At 39.1% G+C, this 23,328-nt stretch overlaps 1 long non-coding RNA gene and 1 pseudogene across 1 annotated transcript; both read right to left on the bottom strand.

Annotated features, from left to right (window-relative positions):
• Positions 1-6,092: 6,092 nt before the first annotated feature.
• LOC130989190 (uncharacterized) lies at positions 6,093-7,345 on the bottom strand. The gene is made up of 3 exons (XR_009090527.1): positions 6,973-7,345; positions 6,739-6,816; positions 6,093-6,339 (listed from the first exon to the last, which is right to left on the bottom strand). It is a non-coding gene; the product is annotated as an uncharacterized LOC130989190 (long non-coding RNA).
• Positions 7,346-10,327: 2,982 nt separating this feature from the next.
• On the bottom strand, positions 10,328-20,220 carry LOC130990800 (putative receptor-like protein kinase At5g39000; annotated as a pseudogene).
• Positions 20,221-23,328: the final 3,108 nt, after the last annotated feature.

Here is a 23,328-nt window from a genome sequence, read left to right as displayed (position 1 = left end):
GAGTATGTAGTGCTTGTAAAGCTGCTAAAGAGGTTGTATGGCTCAGGGACTTTCTAACTGAGATTGATGTGATCCCTAGTTTGCCGAAGTGCATCACAATTTATTGTGATAACGAGGCTGCTATTGCGAATAGCAAGGATTCAAGATGTCATCAATCCATGAAACATATTGATGGCAAGTATCATTACATTCGGTCTATGGTCAAGCATGGTGATGTAGCTTTGATGCATATTGCGGGAGTTGATAATCTGGCTGATCCTTTCACGAAGAGTCTTCTTGGTGCGGTGTTCAACAAGCATGTTGAAGGCCTTGGAGTTCGTGGCCTCCCTATACTAAATTAAACTTTAGTATAAGTGGGAGATTTTGTAATAGCTAGAGGATATTATCAGTTTTCAGTCATATTGTATACTAAAATTTTGCTTTAGTATAAGTGGGAGAATTGAAGGGTTGTATACTGAAAGCAAGACTTTATGTTTGTATACATTGATTCCTTTGTTCACTATGATTCTTCTATCTGAAATATTGTTTTTGCATAATCCCATTATAGTCCAATTTATCTCATACTATAGATTATATGGTGTGTTGTAGATCACAGAAGATCATATAATTGGAAAAAGTTGAGATATAAATTGAGTTCACAATCGAGGCAACTATGGACGAATTGCTAGTTTAGATTGTAGCATAAATGGATAAATAGTTTGTCTTGGCTATTTATTTATGCTAGTACCTTCGTGTATTGAACAGGATCACAGTGAGATGAATTCTTATATTCTAACTAATTAAGAATCAAGATCTCGGTGACTTAAATAGTATTAACCTTAGTTGGATTAATCGGTGTGAATAATAGATTGACTATTGCTTTGATTTATCATGGGTGAGAGTTCTCTTGAAGCTCAATTTACTCGATACTTTGGGTGATAGCAATTATTATTTGACATGCGATTATATTGCAATAAGGAACCGTGTCCTGCTAATAACAGGATGATAATATCCTCTCGAGGAACTTAATAAGTTTATCGTATTAAACCCCGCAGGTGGAATTAGTTCCGATACGGTAATAAGTTTAAGTGGTAGCACTCGAAATGTCGTTTATAATTAAACGACTAATTAATTAATTAATTGATCGTCAGAGGAATTAATTAATTAATGGATATTGGATATCTTAAACACGGGGATTAATTAAGTCTAATACTAGCCTCGACTCACCTAAAGAATAAAGAGGTAATTTCAGTATTAATTTTCTAGTGGAATAAATTAATACTTGTATCTCGATTTTATTCTGGGCTGAATAGGAAAATCGAGCACTGGGAGACCAAACTTTATTCAAGCTAGTAGATCCCCGCTTGGCCCAATAAAGGCTTCACTCCATATGGGGCGTCCGTCCATCTATTTCTCACTTAAGCCTTTGGGCTTTATTTTAGTTTAATTAGATGATGGACTTATTATTTAGGGTTTTAATACCCAGTGTAAATAATAGGTACAACCCTAATTCTAATTACTTGTGACATTAGGTGAGATAAAATAGAGAGAAATATGTGAGAGCACAAAAAGTGAGGCGGCGCGTTTCCATAGGAAAAGGAGAGGACTTGAAGATCGTTGTCATCCAACGTCAAGTCTTGCCGTGGGAACAAGTTGAAAGATCAACACTGGAGTCGATCATTGCCGGATTTGCAAGTAAGATTCTATCCTCTTGCTATAGGCACATGGTTTTTGTATGTATTCGTTTGATATCCGAAATGGATCACGGGCACGTGAATCATATGTCAAAATATGGTTCCTTTATATTTGATAATTAGCCACAAGATTGGTGAAGCTGATGGAATTAACCTTGAGTTTTACCTTGGCAAATCAACAGTGGCGGCTAGGACGTGAGGTGAGGTGTATTAGTTTGGCGGCTGGAGTTGGATGCAATTGAGAGAACTTTTTCTTGTGTAATAGAGATTGGCGCAAATAGCATAGAAAGTTAATATATGATTTTTAATTTCTTGGCAAGGATTAGGAGACAGTGGATTGGCATTTGATTTCAGTTCTAATTTTTGGTGACAATTTTATTTATTCCGATTCTTGCTTATGTTTACTTTATTTAATTTTATTGTATTCTATTTTAATAGTATGAGTAGTTAAATTTTCTGATTCGATGAGAATAATGAAACACTAGTCTAAAATTTGTTAGACTTAATTGTGTGTTTAATTAATTTAATTGGATTTTGATTTGTTTCCTGAGCAAAGTGCTTTAATCTGGTTTTTTTTAGACTGGTCACCTTAGGTTAATTCAGATTAGTGTCAATTAGTTCCCTCAATTCATAATGGTTGGAGTCGGGCTAATTAGTGACGAAGCTATCGTACCAGTAGTAGGGAATAAATTGTTAGATAAATTATTACTTGCGTTTCTTGGGTAATTTGTCTAAATCGGGTTCATTTATCTTAATGCTATTGAAACATTAAATTTAGGTTTGACGTCTACAACTAGGTTATGTTTTAATAAGGGAAATAGTTAGATCTGGCATCTACAGCTAACTATCGATAAAGTAAGTGGGAATTGGGATACGTCCGCTGCATTCACGGTTATCCTATAACTGGTTGGTCCATGAGAATTAATTTATCTTTGCATCTATGATCTTTGAACCGAATCTGTTTTATTCTTGATTTATCTTCTATTTGCTATTTTAGTTTATCTATCCTTTCAATTTAAGGCATGGTGGCGACACCAAACTTAATCTTTAGGAATTTGAATGCTTTTACCCTTTCTCTATTGTTCGACCCTGCTTATTGCTATACTAATTTAATTTTTGGTAGGATTGCAGGAATTATTTGGTGGTATACGACCACCAATTTGGCGGCGGTGTTAATTGTTTTTTCTTTTTTCTATTGATTTTTTTTATTTTTCTATTGTTTATGAGTAGGTCTTCCAAGCCAAATCTCCTTTACGATTTTGAAATTGAGAAAACGACGAAAAGGTTGAGGAAGGAGTCAAAGGAGAGAAAGCAGCAGAATCTGTCAGAATCGGAAATTGCTCCGTCTGCCCAGACAGAACCATTTTTCGAAACTGAACCCAGTGCCTTAACTAGTGAAGAGGATATGTTTGCCCAAACGGACTCTTTCGCAAAAACAGGAACAGACACCGAAGAAGAAGTTGAGCCTACTTTCGTTGCGATCACTGAATAAGACATGGCTGCCAATGATCCTAAATTGTGTGACCTTTCAAGTCATGAGGATGATGATCCTCCTATGCCGATAAGGATGCCGGAGTCTAACACACCAATTGAGATAAAGTAGGGATTGCTCAATGTTCTTCCCAAGTTTTTCTTCACATTGTTGAGATTGTCTCTTGCTGGTTCTTTTCTTCTTCTTTTTGTTGCAGCGATTAAAGTAATCAAAATAGGAGCTTGAGATCAAATTCTGCTGCAGAACTTTAATTTCCCTTTGATTTATTTTCTTGGAAGGACTTCAGTCGAGAACTTGGTGTGCTATGTTTTCTTTAATTATAAGAACTCTACCTCTGCATTTTGTACATCAGTTGCTCGACGGTTTGCTTGAGAAAATTTCTCTTTGTCTTTACTCTTGATTTCTTCAATGCTCTAATTTTTGTGTTCCTTAACCAAATTCTAGCTTGTTTGTACGAAGTAGGTTGGCAGAAATTAGATTTCATTTTAGGGAGACTTTTGATTTATTGCCCCAAGCTCATAGTTTACTTCCAAGTAATTTAATTGATCAGAACTTATCTTTTCCCTTTTTTTTGAGGAGAAAGGAATCAACCATGTTTTGTTGTTCTATACGCACATGTGCATGCATAGATGAGATTAAAAAAAAAAGTCTTTCAATCATCATTATTGCTCCAATCACTCTATATATGTGATTCACTTTCATGTAACGCCCAATTTATCAAATTGCTTTTATGTATACATCGTTTTATACATATTACTACACTAATGCGTACACATGATACTTTTGACATATCTTGATTTTGATATGTACCATAGATATTGATACAATTCTTCTTTTGTAGGAATTTACAACTTTGAGGCTTGGTTGAGCGCATCGATCGATGAGCTTGCTTGGAGTCTTTTCTTGATTACTTTTCGGAACGCTTCAACATGGTTTACTTCAAGGATGTTTGTGTCTCCGGAAAGAATTACTTGGTAGTTTTGGACAACAAGGAGCAACCAACTGACAAAAGAACACACCTCAAAGTGCATAAACCATTGATTGGTTATTATGCTAGAAGATGGTCCAAATTTGCAAATCCTTTACACAAAGCGATGTGGACCCGAGAGGCTAGACTAACCAAAACAACCGCGGCTTGAACTTTGATGTTGGCTCATCATCAACCAGTTTACGAGGTGACTCCCTTATTGACTTTGGGTCGACGGAACGTTGAAGGAAACGCCAAGTGGAGAGATGACATGCAGTTTTTGGGAGAGTTTCGCTATTTCAAATGATATTGGGAATGGAGTGAAGACATTCTCAGCCGATTTGCAAGTGAGCTTCGAACTGTCGGAATTTACGTCCTCTGTATGCTTCTCTTTTTACTTATGATCAAAACATGGATGTAATGAAAGCGTTCTGTGAGACTTGGTGCCCAACATCAAATACTTTGCTAACGTCAAACGGTGAGCTATCTATTTTATTATGGGACTTATAATTCTTGTTCCAGCAATGGGCATACTTTGTGACGAGATGATACCCTGCACGGAGGAACTTATTGTTGTCAATCAGGATGAGAATCGATTTGTTCTTGTAAGCTGCAAATATTTGTTCCATACCTATCATGCTATTGGGAATGACAATGAAAAGGCTCCAAGATGCTCAGTCACGATTGAGGACTGGATCAAGTTTTGGTCCAAAAAGAAGTCAATATATCAATCACCTTCCCCAAGCAAGAAAAAGAAATCGATGCGGTCCAAACTTACACACAATCCTACTGGCGAGTTCCAAGCTCATAAACCATGGTCTTCTATCGAGAAAGGCTTATTTTTAAAACTTAACATCAATGAAAGTTATTGGGATGAGACTTATTTGGCTGCCTATCTTACTTGTTGGTTGTGCTCATTTGTTCTTTCCGAAGGTGACGCTACATTGATTAGGCCGAGTACAATCAAAATGGCGTGCATAATAGTGAGAGACACCTTTATGCACGCCATTTTGTTGAGTCACCATTATGCATGCTATTTTGAATGTGCTCGGCCTAATCAATGTAGCGTCACCTTCGAGAAGAACAAACGAGCACAACCAGCAAGCAAGATAGGCAGCCGAATACGTCTCATCCCAATAAACTTTCATTGACGTTAAGTTTTAAAAATAAGCCCTTCTCGACAGAAGACCATGGTTCATGAGCTTGGAACTCGCCAGTAAGATTGTGTGTAAGTTTGGACCGCATCGATTTCTTCTGCGTGGGGAACGTGATTGATACCTTGACTTCTTTTTGGACCAAAACTTGATCCAGTCCTCAATCGTGACTGACCATCTTGGAGCCTTTTCATTGTCATTCCCAATAGCGTGATAGGCATGGAACAAATATTTGCAGCTTACAAGAACAAATCGATTCACATCCCGATTGACACCAATAAGTTCCGCTTACAAGAACAAATCGATTCTCATCCCGATTGACACCAATAAGTTCCTCCGTGCAAGGTATCATCTCGTCACAAAGTATGCCAATTGCTGGAAGGCCGGAATAAGAATTATAAGTCTCATAATGAAATATATAGCTCACCGTTTGACGTTAGCAAAGTATTTGATGTTGGGCATCAAGCCTCGCAGAACGCCTTCATTACTTCTGTGTTTTGATCATAAGTAAAAAAAGAAGCATACAGAGGACGTAAATTCCAGCTGTTCGAAGCTCACTTGCAAATCGGCTGAGAATGTCTTCACTCCATTCCCAATATCCTTTGAAATAGCGAAACTCCTCCAAAAACTGCATGTCATATCTCCACTTGGCGTTTCCTTCAACATTCCGTCGACCCAAAGTCAATAAGGGAGTCATCTCGTAAACTGGTTGATGATGAGCTGACACCAAAGTTCAAGCCACAATTGTTTTTTGGTCAGCTTAGCCTCTCGAGTCCACATCGCTTCGAGTCCACATCGCTTCGAGTCCACATCGCTTTGTGTAAAGATTTACAAATTTAGGTCATCTTCTAGCATAATATCCAATCAATGGTTTGTGCACTTTGAGACGCGTTCATTTTTCAGTTGGTTGCTCCTTGTTGTCCAAAACAACCAAGTAATCTTTTCGAGAGATACAAACATCCTTGAATCAACCATGTTGAAGCTTTCCGATAATTAAATGAGAAAAGGCACCAAGCAAAGCTTCTCAAATAATGCGCGCAAAGTCTCCAATTCCTACCAAAAAAAAAAGCAAAGAAAAGTAGTATGTAAATATCATAAACCAAAGTATGACTGCTTTTAAGAGGTGCAACAAGGTCAAATAACTCATGTGTTATATGACATGCACACTAGCATCAAGAAAATTGATGAATTTTATGGTTAAAAGCATGTGTATATGTTACAAATATTTGAGGGCAACAAAAGATTTAAAGTGAAGAAATATAGTAGAATCCGTTGAAAATAAAAGTTATTTGAAAAAAAAGAGCACGAACAGAGCATTCCGATCAGATCAAGCGCCGTTACAAATTTCAACTAATTCAGATTTGCCATTGAAAACAAATTCACCATGATTGAAGCCATTGATTTCAAAAACTTACAAGGAAAGAAGAGGCTTTGGTTAGTGTAATCACTTACAAGTAAGCCACGAATTTGAGGCAAAGACAGTAGTGAAATAACTCAGTCCAAGCAAGCTCCTAAAGATACCAACAGGGCCTGCAGAATAAAAAATCAATGCACGATGAGGAACGCATCAAAACTGATGAACAAAAAGTTGAAATATAAGAGGAAATTTTCTCAGGCAATCTGTCGAACAGGTGGTTTGCAGAACCCCAAAACTGATTTCTAACAGCCATGGATGATTGAGCTCACCAATGAAATTCAGCCACCACTGACGAAAAGAAAAACAAAGGCAAAGATTGTATCTGTAATGGTTGCTTCAATTCGTATAAAAAATCTAATGCCATGAACCTCTTTATATAGTTGAAGCCCTCTCATCACATATGGAAACCTTCCTTTCATTCGTTGTTTTGAGGAAGAAAGAAAGATATTGTGAAAATAAAATCTGTCAATTTAATATTGCTTCGAGCTGCAAAATACAATAAGATTTTTGTTGCCATAAGAGGACACGCTGCGATGAAAATTTCCTTTCCACGATTTCTTGAGGAAGAAGAGATATGGCGTGAAGATAAGTTCTGCCATGAATAATTCCTTTTGAGATATATATATATATATATATATATATATGTATACATAGGGTTAGGTTCAATGAAAAAGGCCTAAATATAAGAAAGAAGAGAGAAGTAATCTCATCCGTTGATCTAACGGACATGATTTATTCACGCCATGTTCAACGAATTTTTTCGTTGAACATTCGTGAACATATACAATATTTTTGGGGTTCTGGGTTTCGACCCCCATATGTTCAACGAAAAAATTCGTTGAACATGGCGTGAATAAATCATGTCCGTTAGATTAGATAAGATCAACGGATGAGATTACTTCTCTCTTCTTTCTTACATTTAGGCCTTCTTCATTGAACCTTAGCCTATATACATATATATATATATTTAAAAAAAAACAGAAAAAAAAGGTAAACAGGATCCAGGCTCTCGCTCGGCTTAAATAATAAAGAGAAACATATGCGAAGAGAGGCAGCAGCTCTGAGAAAGAGAAAATAAAGGAAAATAATTTGAATCTTTCTCCGATACAAAGTCGTGTCTTCAACAAATTGTGAAATTGGTTTGGGCTTATAAACTATTTACTCAATTCGTATGGGCCCATCAATTAAGCTACGAAATGGGCTTTATATTGAATTATACATCGGCCTAATTTTGGGGTGATTCTATTCATAGAAACACGTTTTACTCTTTATACTCACTATTTAAAATAATTAGAAATTTACTATTTTATACTATATTTTATAGCCCTTTAAATTAAATTTATAAGAAATTAATAATTTCATTTAAATAAATTCGAAAGAATAAACATGTATAACTCTCAATCACGTAATCTGAAAATATTTATAGCCTCCTATTATATAAGCACGTTTAGACAGATATAAACCCTGCAAAAAATTATATACTCTCCAACTCAAAATTCCAAGAACTATTATGGATTGATCCAACGACGATTAAGCTCGGGCACCGAATTGGAGAGGGACTTAGGCGGACGCTGATGCACGTTAGAGCACCCAAAAGTAAATCTGTAAAGTTGTTCAAAAAGAAATTAATACTCCATCCGTACCATTAAGCTTGTCTCATTTCTTTTGGGCACGAATATTAAAGAACATATAATTAGTATAGTAAAAGTGTGTAAAGGTGTGGTGTCATATTGTTTATAGTGTAAAATTATTATTAAATACAGAAACAGGACAAGATAAATGGGACAATCTAAAAAAAAAAAGAACAAGATCAATGGGACGAAGAGAGTATAACATAACTTACTTTACCTAAACATAAATACCATTCTGCGTAATTTTGTATCCTAATAGGAAATGAACATATTAAGAAGATGATTGTTGTGGTGAAGATAACATATAGTGGGTAGTTTGTTTAATTACTCAGATAATTTGTTGAGAGCCCAACCGATCCAAGAAACAACTTGTTTCTTGGGATTGGGGATGTTAATGGATGAATTTTACCCGAACCAAAATCATGAAAATTGTTCTTGTTCCCGATCTAGAATCACCCGTTAGTTATTGGATGCGAACCATACCCGGACCATTGAATGACAAAATCAAATGCTCTTAATAGATTAATTACCCATGAGCCAAATAATACCCACGTCCAGGAAAGTCCAAAACTAATTATGTTGCCACTCCACCCCCAAGACAAAAAAAAATACTTTTTTTTTCGATTTTTTCGCCACCCCATCCCACCCTTCAAGACAAAAGAAAAAATTATTTTTTTTTTCAATTTAAAAAAAATCATTTTTTTTTAAAAGTGACCTTGGAGGTGGTGGGGGAGGGTGGGTCAGTGGTGAAAAATTTATATTTGTGGAAAGTGCAATGCATTTTTTGTACAATTTAATGCATTTTTGCGTGTAAGGTTATCTATTTTTGTAAAAAAGAAATTAAAAAAAATAATTAAAAAAGGGGAAAAGTAGCAAATAGCCACCTATCATACAACCCCCTAACACGATTACCTCATTATCTTTTGATTTTGGGCTGTTAGCCCCTCAACATCTCATAAAGCGTGCAAAATGCCCCCTGCTCTTAATGGACACTTAACACCGTTAAGTGCTTATTTTTCATTTATTTATTTATTTATTTTTTAAATGGGTTCCACTAATATATTTCTTAAGCAAAATACACTCCTACAAATAATTCTACCCAAACCTTAACCTTAATTAATAATTAACAACTATCATTAAATATAAATTCACATATTTGGAGAATAAATTTAAATTTACCTATATATATATTAATTCTTAATTAAGAAATTGATTTTTAATTAATACAAGGATATCTTTGTTATGTTTTATTTTTATATACTATATATTAATTGGTACGATTTATTTTTTTGTTTATAATATATATGTATATTAAATCTTATCTAACTTTAATTGTTACAAGAACGCAGTGAAAGTGTGTGTGTATTCAAAAATGATTTTATTTTAAAAAATATTACAAACATTTAAATTTAAATTCGAAAAAAAAATTATATACTTATAGTAAGAAATATTAGTAAGAAATAAAAAAAATAAAAAAATACTTAACGATGTTAAGTGTTCGTTAAGAGTATGGGGCATTTTGCACTCTTTATGATATGTTGAGGGGCTAATAGCCCAAAATCAAAAGATATGGAGGCAAACGTGTTAGAGGATTGTATGATATGGGGCTATTTGTTACTTCTCCCTTTAAAAAATGATAACGGGTCGGATCGGATCGAACCCGAAACAAGTGGGTTGGATCAGGTTTGGACCAATTAAGTTCTGGATCTGAACGGGTCGGATCTAGAACTAGAACCAGAACTATTATTTTATATCTTAATGGGTAATCAACGGTTTCGGATCGATCCAGATAAAACCCGCCCATTAACATGACTAGTTCGAAGCAACCCCGGCCGAGGGGAGGCCAAACAGCACGACCAGTAGAAGTAGTTTAGAAAATAAAAGAGAGAGGAGGAATAATATATTGCCTGCCCAAAGCTGCAACTCATGGTTAGACATGCGGTGTAGTATGGGCAAGAACATGGAGGAAGTTTATTTAAGGACCCAAAAAAAAAAAAAGAAAAAAGAACATGGATGAAGATAAAATAGAAAACATTTTGAAATACATATGCATGAACTCGAACAACAAACTTTGTGTCAAGCACAAAATAGTAAGCATTTATTTCACTCAATTTACTATCACAATAACAACTTCACACCACCGCTACTGACTAAAGTGTACTTTACGTACGCTGTGTAGGTCTCTCACTGGCATAATTAATTCTTTCGAGTGTTTTAACTATCTCCTGCATGGATGGTCTGTTTTTGGATTCATTTTGAAGGCAAGTTATGGCAAGCTTTGCTAATTGTTGTGGTGATTTACTAGGATATCGGACATCAATCATTTGCTTCAACTTCCCCATATACATACAGCTGCCCTGCAATAGTAACCAGGTGATCACAATTTATATATGTTGGAATATGCGAGTTGGCCATTTTACTCCGGAGCAGCATAACCAGATGTTCCTAGAACCATTGTTGGACTCAACAACACCAGGCCAAAGTCAGATAGCTTGGCTTCGTATGACTGCACATAAAATCACTCAAGCTTAATCAGATGTATATCTCCACTCACCCATAAATTATTAAAAGAAATTCAGTGCAATCTATCGGTTTAAAAGTGAAAACTTTCAGGAATGAAATAGCAATTTACTTGAACAGCACTTGAGCAGAAGCTGACAACTTACTCCATCAAGCAATATGTGAGACGTCTTGAAGTCCCCATGAATAACTGTTCTTATTGATGTGTGCAAGAACGCCAGACCACGAGCTGCTCCAATTAATATCTTAAGCCTAATCTCCCATGGAAGCGGCTGAACTGATTGTTACAAACGGGGTGCACGATCGAGAGAACTTTTACAATTCAAACTAAACAATTGTAGCTAGGAAACTGAACTAAGAAAATAAACAAATTAGAAGAAACAAGGAAACTAGAATGAAAAGACAATGGAAATAAAACAGACGTGAACAAGCGTCGAGTCGAGATGGAACTCTTCCCGCAAGAAGATTATCGCCCCGGTAGTGCTCACGGTGTTGGCGAATCTTCCCCAAAGGTAAAACGACGACGTCTCGTTGGATGTAGCACCACAATCCGGCGAGCTCCGGCGAACGTAATGGAATCGAGAACTGAGCAATATGCAGTGAGAGTATGTGAGCAATATGCAGATTTTCGTGTGTTCATGCTTATGCACTAAGACCTCTATTTATAGGCATCTCAACACTCACGAGGAAGATTAAATCCTCCATGAAGAGGATTAAAATCAAGAAGCTGTTATGGATGTTACAAATTCAAAACCATTTGAATTTGTTGTTACAAATTGATTCTGCATCAATGCCAGAAATCAATTCTTGTGCAGTTTTCAAAACTGTTCTGCATGGAGAAACTGTTCTGCTTCACTGCAGAATAAGGCTGTAAGATTGGGCTATTACATATTACAATTGGGCCAAAAAATAATAAGTCCAACAAGCCCAAAAGTATTTTGTCCAAAAAATTATATAGTTTGGACCCAAACACCACCCAAAGCACCAATTGCCAAGATCCAAGTCCTTGGCCGCGGCCCGCCGGTCCGATCGATCGATCGATCGATCGTCGGCGGCGGCGCGCGTGTGTGTGTGCGCGAGGCCAAGGCCTTCATCCAAGCCCACTAGCAAGCCCACAACTTATTAGCTCCATGAGCATTGCTATTCTTATACAAGAGTAATCTTCCCTTGTTTTCCAATGTGGGACAATAGCACTTCACAAGTGTTATTTCCCTTCTCAACATCCAAACTTTGATATACAATATCTCACTCACCGGAAATCGGTTTTGAGACTTCTAGTATACCACGTTCGTCTACTCGAGATGTAGATTAACATCCAATAATTATTTCAATTAAATAATAAATATTTAATTAAATAATTAATTCCAGAAATGGTCTAAAACCATATTTCCAACAATCTCCCACATGAGTGAGAAAGCCGTATGCAGATGTATGCAGACACTTAGCTCAGTTCTCTTAAGAAACAACATTGCATTTGAAAAGGTAGCTTGTGGCTTTGAACCTACCATAGTCAATCTTATCGAGTATACCGACGGCTTATTGGATATGGTTCCTTGAACTAGTCCTCCTCGGTGTATACTAAGTCAACACTATTGACACAATATTGCTTCAACCCTCATTCGTTCTTACGTTTGTGTCCATTACGGGCCTTGGAACACCCCTTTGGATTCATAAGTGTTTCAATCGAAGCGGCCACACTTCACACTTATATAGGTAACTCTTAACTCAAGCATCCTGTTATACTTGTCCTCATTAAGGAATTCTAGAGTTATTAAAAGTCAAGGACTTAACCTCACCACATGCAGGTTTCCGAACACTCACTGTTCTACAAGGAATAGGCAACTCGAGTGTTCAACACACAGATTCTCATAGCTTAGTTGTCCCATTGAACCAAGTTCTTGGGATCCTCCAGTCATCATGGTTGGGTATCCACTATGATCATCTTTAAGATGTAGATTTTAAACCCATTTCCCCTAACAGTCTATACATTTGATCTCGATGGATACTTTTAGTCAACAGATCGGCTATATTATCAATTGATCTTATGTAATCAATTGTGATAACACCACTCGTGATCAAATGTCTCACGATATTATGGCGTCGACGAATATGTCTCGACTTACCGTTATACAAATTATTTTGTGCTCGTCCGATGGCAGCTTGACTATCACAGTGAATTATCACGGACGACACAGGTTTCGACCAACATGGAATATCCTCGAGGAAATTTCTAAGCCACTCGGAGCTATAAATTCAGATTCCATGGTCGATCTAGCAATACAAGTTTGCTTCTTGGATTTCCAAGACACAGCACCACCCCCCACAATGAATACATAACCGCTCGTTGAGAACGAGTCTTTGGCATCAGATATCCAATTTGCATCACAGTACCCTTCAAGTACAGGGGGCTCCCTAGTATAATGAATTGCATAGTTCTGAGTAGATTTCAAATATCTCAAGACTCTTTCAAGAGCTTTCCAATGTTCATTACTATGATTGGCTGTAAAGCTGCTCAACTTGTTGACCGAGCATGCTATATCGGGACGAGTGCAATTTGTTAGATACATCAAGCTCCCAATAATCTTAGCATATTCTATCGCATCAACAGGTTCTCCCTTATGTACATTCAAATGTACACTAGGTTCTCATGGAGTCTTAGCTATTGGCTTGTCACAAGCATTGAACTTCTTTAACACTTTCTCAACATAGTGAGATTGTGTTATAGCAATACCATCAGGCTTTCTTAGAATTTTAATTCCAAGAATTACATCAGCTAAGCCCATATCTTTCATGCTAAAGTTTTTACTTAGCATGTTTTTCGTTTCTTGGATCACTCGGGAATTACTCTCTATGATGAGCATGTCATCTACATAAAGACAAACAATAACATAGCCATTATTGGAATTCTTAATGTAGACGCACTTGTCACACTCATTGATCTTAAATCCATTTGACAACATTACGCCGTCAAATTTCAAATGCCATTGAAGCGGTGCTTGCTTCAATCCATATAAAGACCGTTGGAGTTTGCATACTTTGTGCTCTTGCCCAGGTACTACAAACCCTTCAGGTTGCTTCATATATATTTCATCTTCCAACTCGCCGTACAAGAATGTAGTTTTCACATCCATTTGGTGAATCTCGAGATTGTGCAAAGCAGCAATAGCGAGAAGCATCCTAATAGATGTCAACCTAGTCACAGGCGAATAGGTATCAAAGAAATCATACCCTTCTTTCTGCCTGAAACCTTGAACAACAAGTCGGGCTTTGTACTTATCTATAGTACCATCAGATTTGTACTTCTTCTTTAGGATCCATTTGCATCCTAAAGCTTTACTTCCAGGTGGTAGATCCACTAACACCCAAGTATGATTCTGCATAATGGAATCAATTTCAATATCTATGGCTTCTTTCCATAGAGCTACATCAGAGCCAGATAAAGCTTATTTGATCGTCACCGGTTCGCCGTCTAACATTAAGACAACATAATCCGGTCCATAGACCTTAGCTTTTCTAACCCGTTCCCCACGTCTTGGTTCTACATCCACAGGTTTAGACCTTGGTCTTTTCCTATTAGGTGGTACAGGATTAGAACTCGTGGCATCATCTACTTGTGTAGAACTACTGGCTACGTCTAGAGGTTTAGAACTCGTAGCTTCACTCTCAACTCCATTGTTTGAGTTAGACACACCCTTATCCTTATTGGGATAGATATTTTCAAAGAATATAGCATTCCTTGATTCTATCGTTGTCCCAACATGTATATCGGGTATCTCTGATTTGTGCACTATGAAACGATAGGCACTGCTATTAAGCGCATAACCAATGAAGATACAGTCCACCGTTTTAGGTCCAATTGTAACTTGCTTTGGTAAAGGCACTTCTACCTTAGCTAAACACCCCCACACTTTGAGGTATTTATACGAATGTTTCCTTCCTTTCCATAGCTCATAGGGAGTTACATCTTTCCCTTTGAGTGGAATCTTGTTCAAGATATAGTTAGCAGTTAAGACAGCTTCCCCCCACATGTTCTGGGGTAATCCTGAACTAATCAACAAGGCATTCATCATCTCCTTAAGAGTTCGATTCTTGCATTCAGCAATGCCGTTAGATTGTGGTGAATAAGGAGCTGACGTTTGATGGATTATACCACTTTCGTTGCATAATTCAGCAAACGGAGCTACATATTCTCCACCTCTATCACTTCGAACCATCTTAATTTGACACCCAAGTTGATTCTCGGCTTCATTTTTGAAGTTTTTAAAAGCTTCAATAGCCTCATCTTTACTTTTCAATAAGTAAAGGTAACAATATCTTGTGCAATCGTCTATAAAAGTGATAAAGTACTTCTTACCACCTCTAGTTTGCACAAACTTTAAATCACAAACATCGGTGTGAATTAGTTCTAATGGTTTAGTGCTCCTTTCAACCGAGTTAAATGGTAACTTAGCCATTTTGGCTTCAACACAAACTTCACATTTCTCTTGTGAGTTAAATTCATCAACTTTTAGTAAATTCATTTTTACTAATCTTTTTATAGCATTTAGATTAACATGTCCAAGTTTACAATGCCATAAATCGGAACACTCAATCAAGTAAGCAGAAGAAGTAGATGCTTTCTTATTGATAGTTGCCTTGGCAGGCTTACAAGCTCTCACGCCAAGTTTGAAAAGCCCTTCGGAGGCATAGCCTTTCCCAAGGAACTTTCCCCACTTGCGAATTACAACATAGTCGGAATTGAAAAACAATTCAAAATCTTTCTTAGTGAGCTTAATGCTCGAAATTAAATTCTTTCGGACGGTGGGAACATGTAGCACGTCCTTCAAGGTGATCTCCACGCCTGAAGTGAGTTGAAGAATCACATCTCCCATGCCAAGGACTTAAGAAGTCCGCTCGCTAGCCTCCATGATCGTCTTGTTTTCCACTTCTTTGTAGTTGTGGAACAACTCACGATTGATGCAAATATGGACTGTAGCGCCGGTATCCACGAACCAAGCATTTGGGCTATCAACATGATTCACCTCAGAAATCATCGCCGCAAGGTCATCTTGGTCCCAATCGTCGAAGTCCTTCTCGACATTGTTGACGTTGTTCTTCGTCTTCTTCCACTTGGGCTTATGGCAATCCTTAGCCATGTGACCATGTTTGTCACAATTGTAACATACACCATCAAACTTTGATGGTTGGCCTCCACCTTGCTTTCCTTTGCCCTTGTTGTTGGGGTTAGGGCGACCACGCTTGTTGGAAAGACCGCCTTTCTCGGTGAGATTGGCCTTTGCATCCATCGGCACTTTGCCCTTTTGATCACGACTCCTCACGTGATCCTCCATTTGAAGCTTTGACACTAAGTTTGCCACGGACATCTCCGAGCGCTCATGCTTCAAAAGGTTTTGAAAGCTCCTCCAACTTGGAGGCAACTTCTCGATGATGATCGCTACAAGTAGCGCATCCGCCAAGGGCATTCCTTCGGCTTGAACTTCGTGTGAAAGAGTTTGGAACTCTTCCACTTGGTCCATCACGGGGCGGGAGTCGACCATCTTGTAGTCCAACCACTTGGCGACGACATACTTTGTAGTATTCATCTTGTCCACTTGATATTTGAGATCAAGTGCCTCCCACACTTCCTTCGCGGTCTTATGGACCTTGAAGACATTGTAGAGCCGCTCGTCCAAGGACATGAGAACGGTGTTGCGGCACAAGTAGTCGCCTTGGCACCAATTCGCATACCCGGCACGAACCTCGAAGCTCGTCTCCCCTTCACTCGGGGTTGGAGGCGCATCCTCCGTCAAGAAACCGGCAAACCCCACGGTTGTGAGGTAGAACAACATCTTTTCTTGCCAATACTTGAAGTTCTTGCCCGAGAAAATGGAGGGTTTCTCGGCAAGACCCAACGTCCTCGACGTTTACAAATTCAAAACCATTTGAATTTGTTGTTACAAATTGATAAAGTATTTTGTCCAAAAAATTATATAGTTTGGACCCAAACACCAATTGCCAAGATCCAAGATCCAAGTCCTTGGCCCGTACCCGACCCGACCCGACCCGCTCGTCCGGAGGCAGCGGCGGCGGCGGCGTCCGATCGATCGTCGGCGGCGCGTGTGTGTGTGTGCGAGAGGCTAAGGCCTTCATCCAAGCCCACTAGCAAGCCCACAAGTTATTAGCTCCATGAGCATTGCTATTCTTATACAAGAGTAATCTTCCCTTGTTTTCCAATGTGGGACAATAGCACTTCACAAGTGTTATTTCCCTTCTCAACATCCAAACTTTGATATACAATATCTCACTCACCGGAAATCGGTTTTTGAGACTTCTAGTATACCACGTTTGTCTACTCGAGATGTAGATTAACATCCAATAATTATTTCAATTAAATAATAAATATTTAATTAAATAATTAATTCCAGAAATGGTCTAAAACCATATTTCCAACACTAATGCGCTCCCTTACCAAGAAAAACTCAGTAACCAAATTATATAGCACTAGATTGTAAGAGAGAATGTGTATGCCCAATGTGAAATAACATGAGAAGATATGATGATAGCAAATAGAATGAATTAATCCCTTACTTATAAAGAGATGGTTCTCCAAGCTGCCTTTGGGCATGAATTCATAGACAAGAAGTAGCCGCTTATCCTCATAACAGTAGCCCAACAGCTTCACCAGTTGGGATGAGAGTCTTCCAAGGAAGTTCACCTCAGACTGCAAATTAAGGTACACAACATCCATTCTCAATCTCATACATATATTCTCAAGCTAAGCTAAGAAGAGAAGAGGTGAAAATGTACAAGTGAGTGAATGATGTTCGTACCTGCCACCCTTGAAAGCCTTGCATAGTTTCACAATTCAACTTCTTGACAGCAATGGGGGTTCTACTCCCAGCTTTGCCAGAGGATTTCTCATTCAGCCAGCCCTTGTAAACCTTTCCAAAAGCTCCTTCACCCAGCAGAAAATCACTTCTGAACTTCCGTGTGGTAGCCCTCAGTTCCGCGAAGGTGAAAATCCTTAAACTGGGTTCGGGTAACATCTGCCCTTTCGGATTAGGACTCACATCGTTGTCAACATATATACTCTCATGTGATACCATAAGACTCATGTCCTTCTGATATTTATCAGTAGATGAAAACACATTCTCAACACTGGTCCCCTTATTTGGATTCAGAGATTCTGCCTTCTCCTGCTGCTGAAGTGCAAGCTCAAGTTTCATAACAACGTTCGCTATTGCTGGCCGTTTCTTTGGTTCATTGTGCAAGCATCTTTCAGCAACCTTCACAAATGTCTTCAGACTATCTGGTGATATTTCCCCTCTAAGACTTGGAGCTACAATATCATCAACTCGTCCCTTACTAATGTTATCTATAACCCATTCAGTTAGACTAGGCTTATCTTCTTCATTCAATGGCTCCACTGCAGGTCTTTCGCACAATGCTTCCAACAACACCACACCAAAAGAATACGTGTCACTTTTTCTTGTTAGTTTACGAGTTCTAAAATAGTTCGGGTCCATATATCCAAACGTGCCTTTTATTTTTTTGCTGTCTTGGCTTTGCGACTCACTGATAGTACCAGTTTTAGCTAAGCCAAAGTCTGAAACTTTAGTGACAAAGTTATCGTCAAGCAGAATATGTGAGCCTTCACATCACGATGTATGATCCCTTGGCCAGTGTGCAGATAGTCTAGTGCTCGACCAGCTCCAATGCAGATCTTAAGTCGTTGCTTTTACTGGTTTTTCTGGCTAGTTTGTAGATATGATCGGCCAACGTCCCACACGGCATGTACTCATAAACAAGCATCATTTCCCGTTGCTCCAAGCAGTATCCGATGAGGGAAACTACATTAACATGTCGAATCTCAGAAAGTGTTTCAACCTCGGTCCAAAACTGTTGCTCCCCTTGATTAGAGTCTGGTTTTAATCGCTTTATGGCCACAATCTCTCTCCCATTATCTATGAGCCCTTTGTAGACTCTACCAAATCCACCTTTTCCTATGAAATCAGGACCGTAGAAGTTGTCTGTGGCTGATTGGATCTCAGCTAGTGTAAAGTGACGGCATAGTCGCTTTGCCCTGGCTGATGGCTTGTCTTCCTCCTCAGTTAAGTCCGCTCCTCGCATTTCACAGAGCAAATGGACAAGGATATTTACCAGACAAATCAAAGTAAACACAACAGTTGTAATAACATTTGTGGGACCAAGTAGAGAGTGTAGTAGAGTTAGTGGTGGTGAATCTCCACTTGGAGGAAGAGAATTGGGACTGGCAAGACTGCCATCAGGGTTGCTTAACTTGAATACTTCAAATGGGCCGTGTCTGTCCAAGAATTCATGTTGAGAGAGAAGAGAAATAGTGATTACACGCTCACCCTCTCTTTTGTGACCTTCCACCATCACCATATAGTTTTTATACAGAGAATGCTTTGATTTCCCCTTTGTGGGAGCATATCAGCACTCAAGGCAGCCATGTTATTAATGAGAAGCATAAAATCCTTGTGTATGATTCCTAGCTCACACAAGTGAACCCTGACCATATACCTGAATCCCACATCAACAGACACTCGCCAGCTCCTATTATAAACCTTGTTTGCATTTTCTTCAAGAGTTGAGGCCCTCATCCCAAATATGCTCTCCGACATTTTGTATCTTGGCGATGAACAATTTCAAGTGCAGTGGTGTGAACATGGAACGTGTAGTTTTGCTCGAGCACGTGAACATTACTACCTCCACCATGACAGTAAGAACTGGTGGAAGGCAGTGATATAAAAACACTAAGAGAGCACTATAGTTTCAATCGGAGATTTCCTAGCTGTCGACGATTGAATCGTGCATTTGGAATCGTTCCTGCATCGAATCGACATACACGTGGATACCTTAGTAGTGGATTCACGGCAAGAATCGAGACGCACGTTTACCACACAACGAGTAAGTTATTTTACGTTGTGTGCCTATCTCTACACATGATGCATTTGTAAATCTAGATCTAATCCTTGAATGTATATTCCGCTGCGTATCATTAGATGATGTCAAGGATAACTAACAGTGGTATCAGAGCCCGGGGCTCGATTTACAATTGCTATTGTGTTCTAATTGTTTATGGGTTAAGAATATGTGATTTTAGAAATCTGAAACCGAAAATTGAGATTTTGTTGCTGGGTAACGTGTTCTGAAAATTTTAAAACTTGGTTTTGGAAAATTGTTAAATCTTACAATCTGAAGTTGGTTAGAATCGCCGGACGACCGAACCGCCGCCGGAGGCTGATGACACAGAGACAACGGCAGGTGATTCGGGGCTCGCCGGTGTGCAGCGCCCGACCACCTGCCGGCAGCTGCGTCATGGCTGCAAGCCGACGCGCCGCTGCATCTGTGGCAGCCCGCCATCTCGGACTTGGAGTTCGGCGGTGGAAGGCGAAGGCAAGGTCGCGAGACGGGTTGGCGCGCGACGGGAGGACGACTGCCGGTGGAATTCTCAGCCGAGGCGAGAACTCCTCTGCCGGTGGAACTCGCACAGTCGGACCCTTAGAGGGGCGGCGGCGAGGAGACCTTTGCCACAGCCTCCTTGGACGCCTGTTCGTCGACGGCTGGAAGTGGAGATGACCGGCGAAGGCGTGCCTTGGCCGGACGTCGCAGCCACTCCTCCGGCGCGGCACCGAACATGGCGGACTGATGGGAATCGAAGGGAGGCGCTGTTGTTGCAGCTGCAAGCCCAATTTTTGGTCTGGAAGATGGATTATGGGCCCGGACTGGGCCTGGGCCTGGGCCAGCTGGGCTGTGTTTTAAAGGGCTGGGCTTGCGATTTTTTTAAATATAAAGGCCCCTATGTGGGCTGAAACTGTTTTAAAAAAAAAAAATCTTTTATTAATTTTGAATTAATAATTGAACCCCAATTTCAGAATTAATTTATTAATTTGATTAATAAATTTAAATTATTGTTATTAATTTTGAATTAATAATAATAGAAATAAATTTATATTAATTTAGAATTAATATAAATTGATTAACCCATATTTAATTAGAGAATAAAATATTAATTTGATTAATTATTTTATTCGTAGAGTTTTATGTCTTTATGTGATAAGCATGCTATTTGATTTTATGCTTATTATTTAAATATAGTAGTTAAAGACCGCATTTATCTTGGGTAGGCGGCACCCAATATATGTAGTCCGCTTTGCTATGTATGGGTAGGCGGCGCCCAATATGTGTGGTCCGCATTTTATATGCCTTGGTAGGCGGCACCCAGTAATTGTGTTACTATTTAATATTGGATATTAAATATAAGCAATTAGTATCACATGCTAAATCCCCATTAAATATAAATCTTTGTGTAAGCACAAAACGCGTCGTCCATCATAATTGTCTGAGCAACCCATCCTTTTCGATCAAGAGTATTTACACCCAAGTGTTTGCTCTAGTCTACAAGGCCAAGGCTCATTCATAGGTTGGCACCGTGTGATGGGGTTGACTTGCTTGATCATTTGTGGCGTGAAACTCGACCAAAGTGATTTAAGGACGCAGATTAATTAGATTAATCAACCGAGAGTTGCAAAATTGTTGTTGCAATTGGCTTAGAGGCCTACTAAGTAATATTATTGCAGTCATCAGCCCAAGCAGAGGCTGCATAATATTGACTTGGATCTCGGACCACTAAGATTTATATAACATATAAATCCGTATTTTACATTGGGGGCGTAAAATATGTCAAAAATTAGTGGGAGCTAATTAATACGATAGCCCATTGTTTGATTGGTGATACAATGTGATCATAGTTTACTCTTTCTAATTTGCTTTTCTTTATTTATTGATCAGATAATATGTCGAATTTGTCACTGAAATGTTTGATGGAAACAAACAAGTTGACTGGGTCAAACTTCACGGATTGGCTCCGTTGCTTGCGTCTGGTCTTAAGGCTAGAGAAGATTGAGTATGTCTTGGACAACCCAATCACTGTCATTCCTGACAAGCAGTCTGCTGAGTATGCATCATTTGATGAAGCTGCTCACAAGAAGCATGTTGAGGATACAACATCGGCACAATGTGTGATGTTGTCCTCTATGACTACGGAGTTACAGAGGCAACACGAACACATGTTCCCTTATGATATGCTAAAACACTTGAAGAGTCTGTATGCTTCAGAAGCTCAGACTATGGAGTATGAGATACTCCGAGATCTTTTCAAGTGTAAGCTTCATGATGGGGGTCAGGTTTCTGATCATGTACTGAAGATGATCGGGTTGATTGAGAGGTTGGCATCGATTGGAACGATGCTACCCGCTACTGTCTCTGTCAATCTGATTCTGCAGTCTTTGCCTGCCTCATTTGAAAACTTCATTGTGAACTTCAATATGAACGGCACGAAGGCAAGCCTGCCTGAGCTTCATAACATGTTGAAGACCTATGAGTCTTCCACCTCTAAAGGCAAATCTGTGCTCATGGTGAGCTCTACTGCCACGTCTTCCAAAAGGAAGTACAAGCAGAAGAAAAAACAGAAAAAGGCATTTGATGTTGGTTTGAAGCCTAAAGGTGGAGGGGCTCAGAAAAGGCCGAAGTTGTCAAAGGATGAGTGCCTATTCTGTCATGAAAAGGGGCACTGGAAGAGAGACTGCCCGAAATACAAGGCACAAGGTGCATAGACCCTGCACATTATTACAAATGTGTGAGCCACAAGCTGTATCTAATACCCAGGATTGTGAATTGTTAATAGACATGTTTATCTCAATAACAAACATACCTGAGCTCATACACGATGCACCTTGTGCCTTGTATTTCGGGCAGTCTCTCTTCCAGTGCCTCTTTTCATGACAGAATAGGCACTCATCCTTTGGCAACTTCGGCCTTTTCTGAGCCCCTCCACCTTTAGGCTTCAAACCAGCATCAAATGCCTTCTTCTGCTTTTTTTTTTTCTGCTTGTACTTCCTTTTGGAAGACGTGGCAGTAGAGCTCACCATGAGCACAGATTTGCCTTTAGAGGTGGAAGACTCATAGGTCTTCAACATGTTATGAAGCTCAGGCAAGCTTGCCTTCGTGCCGTTCATATTGAAGTTCACAATGAAGTTTTCAAATGAGGCAGGCAAAGACTGCAGAATCAGATTGACAGAGACAGCAGCGGGTAGCATCGTTCCAATCGATGACAACCTCTCAATCAACCCGATCATCTTCAGTACATGATCAGAAACCTGACCCCCATCATGAAGCTTACACTTGAAAAGATCTCGGAGTATCTCATACTCCATAGTCTGAGCTTCTGAAGCATACAGACTCTTCAAGTGTTTCAGCATATCATAAGGGAACATGTGTTCGTGTTGCCTCTGTAACTCCGTAGTCATAGAGGACAACATCACACATTATGCCGATGTTGTATCCTCAACATGCTTCTTGTGAGCAGCTTCATCAAATGATGCATACTCAGCAGACTGCTTGTCAGGAATGACAGTGATTGGGTTGTCCAAGACATACTCAATCTTCTCTAGCCTTAAGACCAGACGCAAG

The sequence above is a fragment of the Salvia miltiorrhiza genome, chromosome 6, assembly GCF_028751815.1.
Source record: "Salvia miltiorrhiza cultivar Shanhuang (shh) chromosome 6, IMPLAD_Smil_shh, whole genome shotgun sequence".
Classification (NCBI taxonomy): domain Eukaryota; kingdom Viridiplantae; phylum Streptophyta; class Magnoliopsida; order Lamiales; family Lamiaceae; genus Salvia; species Salvia miltiorrhiza.
The sequence above is the reverse complement of the archived record's forward strand: the minus strand, read 5'-3'. Positions and strand labels throughout refer to the sequence as shown.